At 36.0% G+C, this 11287-nt stretch overlaps 1 long non-coding RNA gene across 2 annotated transcripts in view; it reads right to left on the minus strand.

Annotated features, from left to right (window-relative positions):
- The window catches only part of LOC115030620, a 146332-nt gene that overhangs the window by 133286 nt on the left and 1759 nt on the right, over window positions 1–11287 (minus strand). The window lies entirely within an intron of this gene.

Consider the following 11287-nt stretch of genomic DNA (forward strand, 5'->3'; position numbering starts at 1 on the left):
TGTCTTGTCATAATGTGAAGGAATTGATTATCTAAGTGTCATGTCCCTAAGGTTTGCCCTGGTTTTGACATCCGAATACTTGACTTTTAAGTGAGTTCTAACGTAGGCAGCATGCGTTCTATCCCTGGGCGTCACATTTCTTTCAATAGGGGTCACATTAACAATTACTGCAGGGCATCTAAATGGATGCTGTGAAGTAAATAGAAAAGGGATGGACCACAGCTAGGAAGCTTGAAAAGGAAATTGAATCAGAACACTTTGACAAACCACTTGTGAGAAGTGAGACATTGTCATTTTTTAAAGTCTGGACATCAACGAAGCATACTGACTGTCTCAAGTTCTAATAGTACCATATAAGATGACTAATTTGTCTAAAAACATTGGGAGAGAAATTGTGTCAGCATCAAATATATTTTCCTCAAAAATTTAACTATTTACATTGGAAAAAATACATGTATACTCCCTATAATTTTGTCTCTAGTAACTCTGTTTTCTCATTGTGTAGGTGCCAGTTTTTATGACTATGTGTGTGTGTGTGTGTGTAAATATGTAATTGCACATGTATTTTAATCTACTGTGCACTATATTGTGGTATCTGACATAACCATAGAACCTTATTGACTCATTATATCATGTGTTTTTCTTTTGTTTTGATGAAATGAATTTTCACTGTGAGGCTCAGGCTGGCATCAAATTCATTGCAAACTTTCTGTGTTTCCTTCCACAAGCAGTTTTTCCCCCTTATATCTCCAAATTCAATCCAGGGCCAGACATACGATAGCAGACACTCTGCTGGTCTGCCCTACCCCATCCTTTGACTCTTGCACTCTTGGTTTTTGCCAGGTAACTCGGAATGACCTTGACATCCCATCTGAGGGTAACTCAGTTGATCTTTCTAGTGTAACTTCTTTGACTTCCTGGAATAACCTCTCCTAAGTCCTGAAATTTCAGATGTGCATCACCACATTATTAACTCTTTTCTTCATGTGCCTTTAGTAGAAATTACACTTTCAGCACTGTACATCTAATTGGTTTCAGTAACATTTCCTAAAATAAAAAGAAATGTGAAGAATACTAGGTTTTGAATATACACCAGGATAAAATACTGGTTGTTTAGAAATAATAGGATTGATACCCCTTTCCCTTATACACTGATTTCTCACATTCCTTAGGTTCAGACCACAGTGTCACACTCCAGCTCCATTTTATCTCACTAGGGATATATTCTGGCTGGAAGAATATACTGATTTTGATTAAAAAGTGATCACATAGGAAACAAGTTATTCATAACCTCATTTTTAATATTGAATATATGAGGTGCCTTAACATCTATAAGATGGGAAATGAATCAATTTATAAATTAATGCATTGCAACATAATCTCGGGAATGACCAAAAGGAACATTCATGAAGAAGAATAAGTTTTACTCATATAATAGTGAATAAAATTTATTAATTTATTGTTATTCTAGCTATATCTATAATCTTTCAAATATCTCAGTATAATTTTTATCTACTTATACATGAGAAGTTGAAAAATCCATAGGAAACATGAAAACCAAACCCAGAGAACTATTCTCTTTACAAAGAAGATACAAAGGACTCAAAAAGGGATATAATATTTTCAACAACATTTTTTCTTTGAAGAAAATCTGAAGCAATCATGGAAAAATGCTAACACACATATATAAAAACCAAATATACATGCACTGTATTTTTCCCTCTAAAGCAAATGTCTCACTTTTTTTTAAAAAAATGAGTTCACAATAGATTTAATATTCATGCATCTAATTAGGTTGAAAATATTTAGCCACTCAGAAATGATAACTCCAAGAGCTTACTAAAAGACTTTAGTAATATTGTTTGATTCAAAATTAATCATATTTATAAACATCAGGACATTAACTTTATATCTTACTTTCATGTAGTCCGAAGAAAATTACCCCTAACCTTGTCCTATTAGAAAAGTCATGTCTGAAAATTTTGCTAACTTTTGGGTTTTATTTGTTTTTATATAGTGCTGTCTGTCTGTCTGTCTCTGTGTATGCATGTGTGTGTTTGTGGGTGGGTGTGTCTGTGAGTGTGTGTGTATGTGTGAATACATTTCAAAATACAGTTTATGAAGACTGGAGTTTATTGTTCAGCCTTATATTTTAGAGCCTAAAACAGTTTCTGTCCAGTAAAAAGGACTTTCTCTAAATTGATAGTCATATGAAGAATATACTTTTATAATCTCAATTTTACATAACAAGAAAAAGCATAGGTATATTAAAAATGTGTAAAAGCTTGTAAAATATCAAATGGAAGATCCAAGATTCAACCCAAACAGTCAACACATATGATAGTTCCCTCTGAAAAGGAAATTGTTCATAGAACTTTTTTCAGCCTGGCCTCCAGAATTTTAAAAGAAAACATTTAAACGTATATTCTACTGGTGTCACAAGTCACAAGGCATCTGGTAGCACATTTATTTGATACTCTGTGTTCTGTGTTTAATTCTTAGAACTCCTTCTCTGTAATGGGGTCCTCAGTTCTTGAAACTTGCCAGATAATATCTAGAATCGACATAAGGCTTGAAATCTACTCAGAGTATCACTATTCAAACAAGAAAACAAGGCTATCACAAAGAAAGAAAGAAAGAAAGAAAGAAAGAAAGAAAGAAAGAAAGAAAGAAAGAAAGAAAAAAGGAAGGAAGGAAGAAAGAAAGAANAAGGAAGGAAGAAAGAAAGAAAGAAAGAAAGAAAGAAAGAAAGAAAGAAAGAAAGAAAGGAAGGAAGGAAGGAAGGAAGGAAGGAAGGAAGAAAAAAATGGAAAGGGAGTAAGAAAGTAGGAAGGGAAGGAAGAAAGAACGAAGGTTAAGTAAATCTGAAAAAGATGCAGTTCCCACCCAACATCGGTCCAGAATAGAAATAAATGTGTGCACACATCTTAAGCCTTTTTAGAGAATAACATTTCATATTCAAGAAGACCTTCGTTCTGTACTAATTCCATGGCTACCTGAAGCCCCAGAGCAATGCATGCTAAGAATTTGAAGTTGAAAAACTAAGACATCTAAGCGACTAAGAAAAATTCATGCCTTCCACCTGTCGTGCCTGTTATGCATTCGCATTGGATTAAATCAATCCTGAGAAAAACTCATCAAGAACTAAGGAGCTCCTCCTGGTGGTAGGCTTTAGCCAGTGAAGTGTCTTCTTCAAGCTTAGAACAAAAAAGAACATTGAGCAAATGCATAGTTTAAATGATCTGTAAGTTACATAACTGTGTTCTTAGGGAACTATGGGTTGTCTAAGTTGAAATTGTGTAATTGAAAGTCAAAACATGTTGTCTTAACTATTAGCAAGATATGATTTAAGTTTTGCTCAAGCATCAAGACCAATGTAACAATCACAGGAATTCCCGATTCAGACAATAAAATCATAATTAGCCTTTGATACTCCAGTGACAGTGCCTTTTAAATTTGAAACATCATATCCTATTTTTCACATAGTAAAAATATGTAATACTATTATTACAGCAGAGAAACTGAGACCTTAAAGGTTGAACACTCTGAAGGTCACTAAACCTGCAATGATCAAACCAGGATTTACACCATGGCTTTTCTGCTTTTAGAGCCTTTGGCTGTCTTCTCTTGTGTCACATGACTTCCACTACATTATAATAAATGTCCAGACACTGAGAAAATTAAAAATATATCATCGATACTTCACATCTCTTCTCAGTTATTATAGCTGATGCTCTTGCTATTTATGTGAGGACGGCTGAAAGGAGAAAACTATGAGTCACTGTATACATATCATGCTGCTAATGTAGTCACTGTCTCCATGGCCTGTCACCATGTGCAGCTCTGCCACTCTCCTCAGCCAGCTGTCCAGAGCCTTTGCAGGAATTGAGCTCTCCCATAAGTGATAGCTCAATTCCCTAGTGAGTTGACTGCTCCTGCCTTTTCAGGGTCGCAGGTATACCTCAGTGCTTCAGCTCTTGGGGTTACTTTCCAGTGTGCACTAGAGGCATATCTGCTTTGCATACTCAGGGCTATGAAACAGACACTGTGTGATCCATGTGTGCAGCAATTTCAGGAGGCAGAATCAAGGCCATTCATCGATTTAATACTCTTCCAAATGTGCTTTATATCATTTGCTGAAAAGAATTGTGTGCTTCTGAAAGAAAGCAATCCATGTATTAAAACACAGATATAAGTGCTTTAAGTATTTAAATTTGTAATTTAATTTTAAAAATACATTTTCTCGAAAATGTAGTTGAAAAAATAAAAACAGAGCATAGCACACACTCTACATATGGTGAACAATTTGGTGCTCTTTGTGTTGTTAGCTCCAAGTGATTACATGTGGTGTGGTCATCCCTTTGATTCCCATGGGTGACAGGAGAGGTCAAGTGTCACTGGGATAGTATGGGAGGTTGGAAAGTGAGGGCCCCCTCCCCAAATCCCTTAACAATGCAATTTTTGAATTCTGAGAAGCCAATGCCAGAAAATTGGTTCATTTGCCTCACTGCACAGAGTATCAGTAGACACTTGCTCATCGTGTTGCTTGCAGGAGTGCACAAGGTAGAGTTTACATGTCGAGTATTTCTCCCACACGCTCTGAGCTCAAGTGAGGTCACAAGATGCTAGGCACAGCAATATCAGAGAGCTAGGCAAGCCAGGCAGTACCTGTGCCTCGGGTGGCTGCTGGTGTTTATCTGATGTGTCTGAGCTGGGAAGGCATTAAAGCAGCAGTGCTGCTGAGGTGGGTCCACATAAAATCCTTGCCATAAATGCCACAGAACATTTTAATTCCACTGTGCTTATGAAGGCTGTGTTTTACCTGTTATAAAAAGGTTCATATTGAGCCCTTTAAAATGCAGCTTTTTTTGGGGTTCTTAGCTTTAGGATTTTGTTGAGTTGATCACAGAGTTCATAAAATGCTTTCTGTTTGGGACTTTTGCTGTCCAATGGTAAGTGGAAATGTGTGAAGATTAATTTAGCTGTAATGAAAATTAGCTGTGCTGTTTGGTTTCACATTGGGACTGCCATCCTGGAGGTCAGTACTAATGATATGTCAGGCTCTTCCTGACAGTTGGCATACAGCACAGTTTACTCAGAGCTCAGCATAGTCAGGAGCACAGGATGAGCAGGTATTGAACTGTCAAGTGGCAACACCCTGGTGACAGCTGATGCCTTGGAGATCACCCCCATAGCAGAGTAAACTGCCTCTGACATCTTTCCTGTTCCTTATAAAAAAAAAAAACAAACAAACAAACTAATTTTCGGTAAAAGTTACAAGTATGTTTACTGGAATCATTATGACTTTAGACATTTGAAATCCATAGAAACAGAAATACAATGAAAGTGCTGTGGAATTCTGAGAAACATTGAACAGCTAATGGGAGGTGCTTGTTATGTTGATGTACCCTACAATTGCAATTCTCTTAGAAGGACTACAGAAAATACAATGCATGATGTACATTTGGGTATGAAAAGTTTTATTCTGTGCTGTATAGTTTCTATGTATGTTCATAAATTAATTTCTCACTTTGAAGTTTTCAATAATATAAACCAAAATATTGTGTGTTAACATTTGCCTCAGATCACAAGAAATTCCATATACAACAGTTCAGAGATTGATAAAACTCTTTCCCTTTGTGCACTAACTTTTTTTTAAACCTCAGAACACATATATCCCCAAAACATGTATGGAGTGGAAATCTTTGGTTGTGTCATATGATGGTTTCTTGTAGCAGGCTAATTTGATGTCTTGCTGAAGCAGACCCATGTGAGGAAATGTGATGTTAGTAGGACCCAACAGACAGTCATGGCATGCTTGCATTGCTGGCTGTGCATTGCTTCATTGGTCTTGTGTCTTCACTGACATTCACTTCCTTGACAGAGGCACTGACAAGAACTTCTTCTGGTATTCTGGCTGATTCTGATCACTCCAGCTGACTCATGCTGATTAGATGGATGCCTGACTGTTTCTACCGGATTGTGTTGCTGCTGATTTGTGTTTGGTGACCCATTTTAAACTAGACTTTTGTTATTTGGATACCACTGAACTGGACTGGTAGTATCCTAACAACAGACATTGGAATCAACCCAAAGAACTACTTTTAAACCGGGCCACCTCTCCTTGTTGTATTTACTATCTTTTCTCTCTTATGTTTGGACAATGAGCTACAAGTGTATGTGTGTGTGGGGGGGAGGCAGGGAGGGTAGAAGCATTTGAGAACCCTTATTAAAATAGGTTTGGAAAAGTTTAAGCCTACTATGGAGAAATAAGTCATTTAAAATGAATTTCTAAAGGGGGTATCATTTTAAAAATACTCTGTGATTATAGGAAAATGGTGTTTCTATAACACTTTTAATAATGATATTGTATTAGAACAAATTTGACATCTTATTCATAATGCAAAATATTATCTTTTATATTAGCTTAGTTATACAACTTTTTTATTTGTACAAATATATATTTAAAATTCTGTGATCATTTTCTGAAATGAATGATTTCAATTTCATGCATGTATTTGTTATTATTAATCTATTCATTTACCATGCTCTTTGACTTATTAGAAATACATCAATAATTCTACAAATTACATCAAGTAAATTAGGGCAGACAATATGTCCTATTGGATACAAAATATTTATATATTTATGCTGATTTCACTACCTAATTGTTGTGGCATTTCCTCTGATATATCACTAAAATGTGTTCATAGGAATGATTGACAAGTAGTTTCCTAAACTCTCTTTCCCTTCTTTATGAAATTTTGGCTGCTATTGAAAAATAAAGATGTTGAAAATATCACAGGGTTATGGGTTGTGCTTCTGAGAGGGCTCACAGCAAAATCCAGGCAATCAAATTACATGCTGAAGCACATCAGTTCAGATATGCCCATCAGTATAGTAAAAACTGTAAAAACCCGAGTAGGTGAGACTGTCTGATGCATGCTCCAGGAGGATCATGCCTACAAACCAGAATGCTCTTGTTCCTGATTTCACTCAGTTATTGTGCTATTAGTATAAATATTTGCATATATATATATAAAAAATACATACATACTGATAAATAAATAACATTTTAAACTGTTGTCTAAATGTCTCTGTGGAAGAAAATAACACTTTTGCCAAAGAAAAACCAATGTATCATATAGTGAGGAAAATTTTCTGTAGCTGTGAAAAAAAAAGTGTCAACACATGCACCCTGTGCTTAATGCAGCAGTTAGGTTCTTTTCAATGAAATCAGGAAGTAACCTTGGGGCTTATAAGATTGCTCACTGGGTAGAGGTACATACTGACTGGCCTGATGACCTGTGTTCATCCACAGGACTCTCATGACAGAAAGGAAAAAAGCAGCTCAGACAAGTTGTTCTCTGATTTACACAGAGTAGTGTGAAAACATAATAGAGTAGAAACACACACACTATATATATACATATACATATATATATACATACACACACAAACACTAAATATATATACACACACTATATATATATATTATATATATACACACACTATATATATATACACACTATATATATATATATATATATATATATATATATATCCCATGCAGGCACTTTGGTTGGTGGGTTAGTCTCTGAGAGCTTCTAAGGGCCCATGTTAGTTGAAATGGCTGGAACAAGAAAAGGTCATTCTAAGTAAGGTAATCCAGACTCAGAAAAGCAAACATGTTGTGGACTTACATGTAGGTAGATATTAGCCATAATGTACATGATAATCATGCCACAATCTATAGAACCAAAGAAGCTAAGTAACACGGAGAAGCCAAAAGAGCATACTTGAATATTACTGAGATGGGGAAAACATAGACATGGGAGGTTGTAACGGAGGGAGGGAACTGTGTGGGAGAGGGTTGGGGAGAATAACAAGAGAGATCAAGTGTAAGGAGGACAGAGGAAGAGAGAACTAGGACTGGTGGGGACAGGGGTGCATCTCTGGGACAAAATTAGGACAAGAGAAACTCCTTGGAATCTATGAGGATGAGTCTCAGACACCTAGCAATAGGATACATGAAACCTGAAATAGCCACCTAGTATAACCAAGCATGACTTCCTCAAAAGAGAGGATTCGAACATTGATCTAGCCACAAAAACTTAGACTCACAATTTGTCCTAGATTTGAAGGAATAGCCATCCCACTGACTAACCCACCTAGAGAAGAATGTCATGAGAGAACACACCCCTGAAAATATTAACGATATCCCCCTATACTTGCAGACAGGAGCTGAGAAATTCTCTGCTGTTGAAATGAGCCAATTCAAGCCAATGAAAATATTTATAAATGCAGGTTTATTAGGAAACAGCTTTCAGGTAAGCAAGTTCACTGGCTCAAAGGAAGGAGCTGATTAGAAACAGATGTAGACTCACACAGCCAAACACAAGGCATACCTCAGGGAATATTGTGGAAAATGGGGAGGAAGGATTGAAGGAGATAAAAGGGGTCAACAACACCAGAAAAAAATGTTTTAAAAAGTAAAAACGAAAAAGGAAAAAGGTTGTTACAAGCACATAATTCATTCAAATAATATATGTATCAATGCATTTTTAAAAAAGACTTAGAGAAACCTAACAGTGATGTGTGAAGAAAGCTTAGTGAAGTTCTTGGATTGTGTGTCTGAGAGCAGGAGTTAATCCCCAGAATCCCAGGTAACAGAAAAGTCAGGAGAAGTAGCAGCTGATTATGATCCAAAACTGAAGTGGAGGTCTGGAGTTCTCTGGCCAGCCTGACCTAATCAGAGAGTTTAACTTGAGTGAGTGGAACCTTAAAATTTGAGTTAACCCATTGATTTGAAATAAATGCTACTGTGGTGTTGGAACAAAATAATAGTAAGCACGATAACATAATTGTTATGTTCAATATCCTCCAGTGAAAAGCCTTGTAGTATTACTGTATATTATTAAATAAATGGCTTCAATTTTTCTGTTCTATTTTTGTTTCTTTACCAGAGAAAACTATGAAACTTATTGTCTCCTACCAGATTTGCTACTATATTTACATTTCAATTGCATCTTAACCTTAGCTGCATAACACCTAGAGTTGTGGTGTCACCAATTATATTGCTAGTAAGTTATATAATCTCCCAATTACAACCAAAAATAAATGCCAGGTGTTTTAATCTGGAGTCATTAGAATGTGCAGGAAGGGCTGCAGCTGACCTCAGTCTGTCTTGCTCAGATATAACATACAACTCACAAGAGGAAAGTAGCAAAAATAAGCACAAGGATCCTGCTGCATACATCCCAGAAGCCAGGATGGGGACCTTTGGGAAGGAGAAAAAAGTCTCTTACAGGAGTAGTTGACACTTGTTCCCTGCCTGCCTGGGACTGCCTTGGTTCTATTTCCTGGATTTTTCCTCCGTTTTTCATAATTTCATTTTGGCCAATATATACGATGTTGCAAATACACATGCAAATTAAGATATTAAATTGTATGGGCACATGGGATTGCAGTAGCTATTTGAAAGTTTTTGGTTTAAAAAGGAAAATACAGTATAGAAAATGGTTAGTTTGTCAGTTCATATTTGAGAAAGAGAAATAATTTGTACCTGCAGGCAATGTTTTAAATGTAACTTTACAGATTCGTTTAATCATTATATTTTATCAACTATAGAAAAAATATTTGCTTAATTTTCTTTTTGAGCTACTTTAATTTTGTTAATCATTCTATAATGATACTGAACTAAACAATGACCAATAACAGATGGTGAAATCTTTGGTGATAATGTAGCATATTCAAGTACTGTCTGAAGCCATGTACTGTGTCTGGCCTGAACCATCATGACTTCAGGCTGAGTAAGACCCTCTGTTTGAATCTGCCTACCCACTCACATATAGCACTTCTACAATTGTGACCACTGACTCTTGTATCTTTGCTATTCCACATTTGCTCCTTTATTTGGTGATCCTATTAAAGTTTTTCTCATTTAATTTTAACTTACTTTTATTTATATTTTCAGTATGTGTGAATGTATCACAAATGTGCATACGCCTATACATGTTTGTGTGCAGGGAAGCACATTCTAGCATGCATAGAGGCCAAAGATAGATATCTAATGTCATGCTGTTTCTCTCTCTTTCCTCTTCCGTTGAGACTGAGTCTCCCACTGAATGTGGATCCAGGGTGCTGGGCACAAATCTCCAACAATCCTCCTCCTTCTACAGCATGGCACCGGGGTTACAGGTGCACAAATCCACGAATGTACTTTTACATAGGTTCTGGAGATCTGAAATCAGTTCACCATGTTTGAGCAACAAGTGCTCTTACTGCTTACTCATCGGTTATTTATTTAACAAATAACATGTTATTTATTTAACAAAAACAGACTACAGATTTTCTTATTATTATTCAGTCATTTGCATGTTTTGATGCTCATTTTAGTCCTTTTTCATCCTCAGTCCATTTCCTAAACGGCCCCAAATTTTTGTGCAAACCCTGTGGATTTTATCCTCATCTTGCACTGTACATCAGCTGCTATCACTGTGGTCTGAACATTCAGGTGACATTACCTGGAACCTCACAGTGGCCTTACAGAAGATTTTGTCCTCTTTACACCATTGTCAGATTCTTGTCAGTGCTTATTTTATTATTTTAAATCTCAAATCAGATCATACAACTAATTTATTGAGAATATTAAAATGACCCTTTATCATTCAGAGTATCCAGTAAACTTTGAGTTGCAATTTCTCCATGAGGTTTTCCCTTGAGAAGTCTCTGGAGACCAACTCTGGGGTGTGCTGGTTCTCTCCCTCCACTTTACAGGACTTCTAGGATCAAAGCCAAGTCTTCAGACTCATGGGTTGAACACTTTTAATCCTGAGCCATCTCACTGAGCCCAGTTGTCTCTTTCACAGAGTTATTTACTGCAATACATTATTAGAATATAGTTCTGTAGTTATATTGTCACTTTCTTATTCCTCTTTAAAGAAATTCTCATATCCTTCTCATTAAGCATCCATTTGTTTAAAGATTTTTATTCTTGTTCTCCAAAATATGCCAGTATAGAGTGCTGATGGATCCTTGCAGTTTCTTCATTGCTCTATTTCCAGTGGGTGCTTCACAATAGTGTTATTTATAGTTGAATGTTTGACATATAAATAAGTAAAATGGAAATAAATGGAACTTTGGCAAGCCAAATATATATTAAATAGTTTTATAAGTATGTATTTTGAAGTAAAAGATGTTAACAAAGAGCATAGCAATGCAATAAGATTTCCTCAAATTCCCATCTCTATATAAGATATTGAAATGTGTGTGTATGTGTGTGTGT

The sequence above is a fragment of the Mus caroli genome, chromosome 3 (genome assembly GCF_900094665.2).
Source record: "Mus caroli chromosome 3, CAROLI_EIJ_v1.1, whole genome shotgun sequence".
NCBI classification, from domain to species: domain Eukaryota; kingdom Metazoa; phylum Chordata; class Mammalia; order Rodentia; family Muridae; genus Mus; species Mus caroli.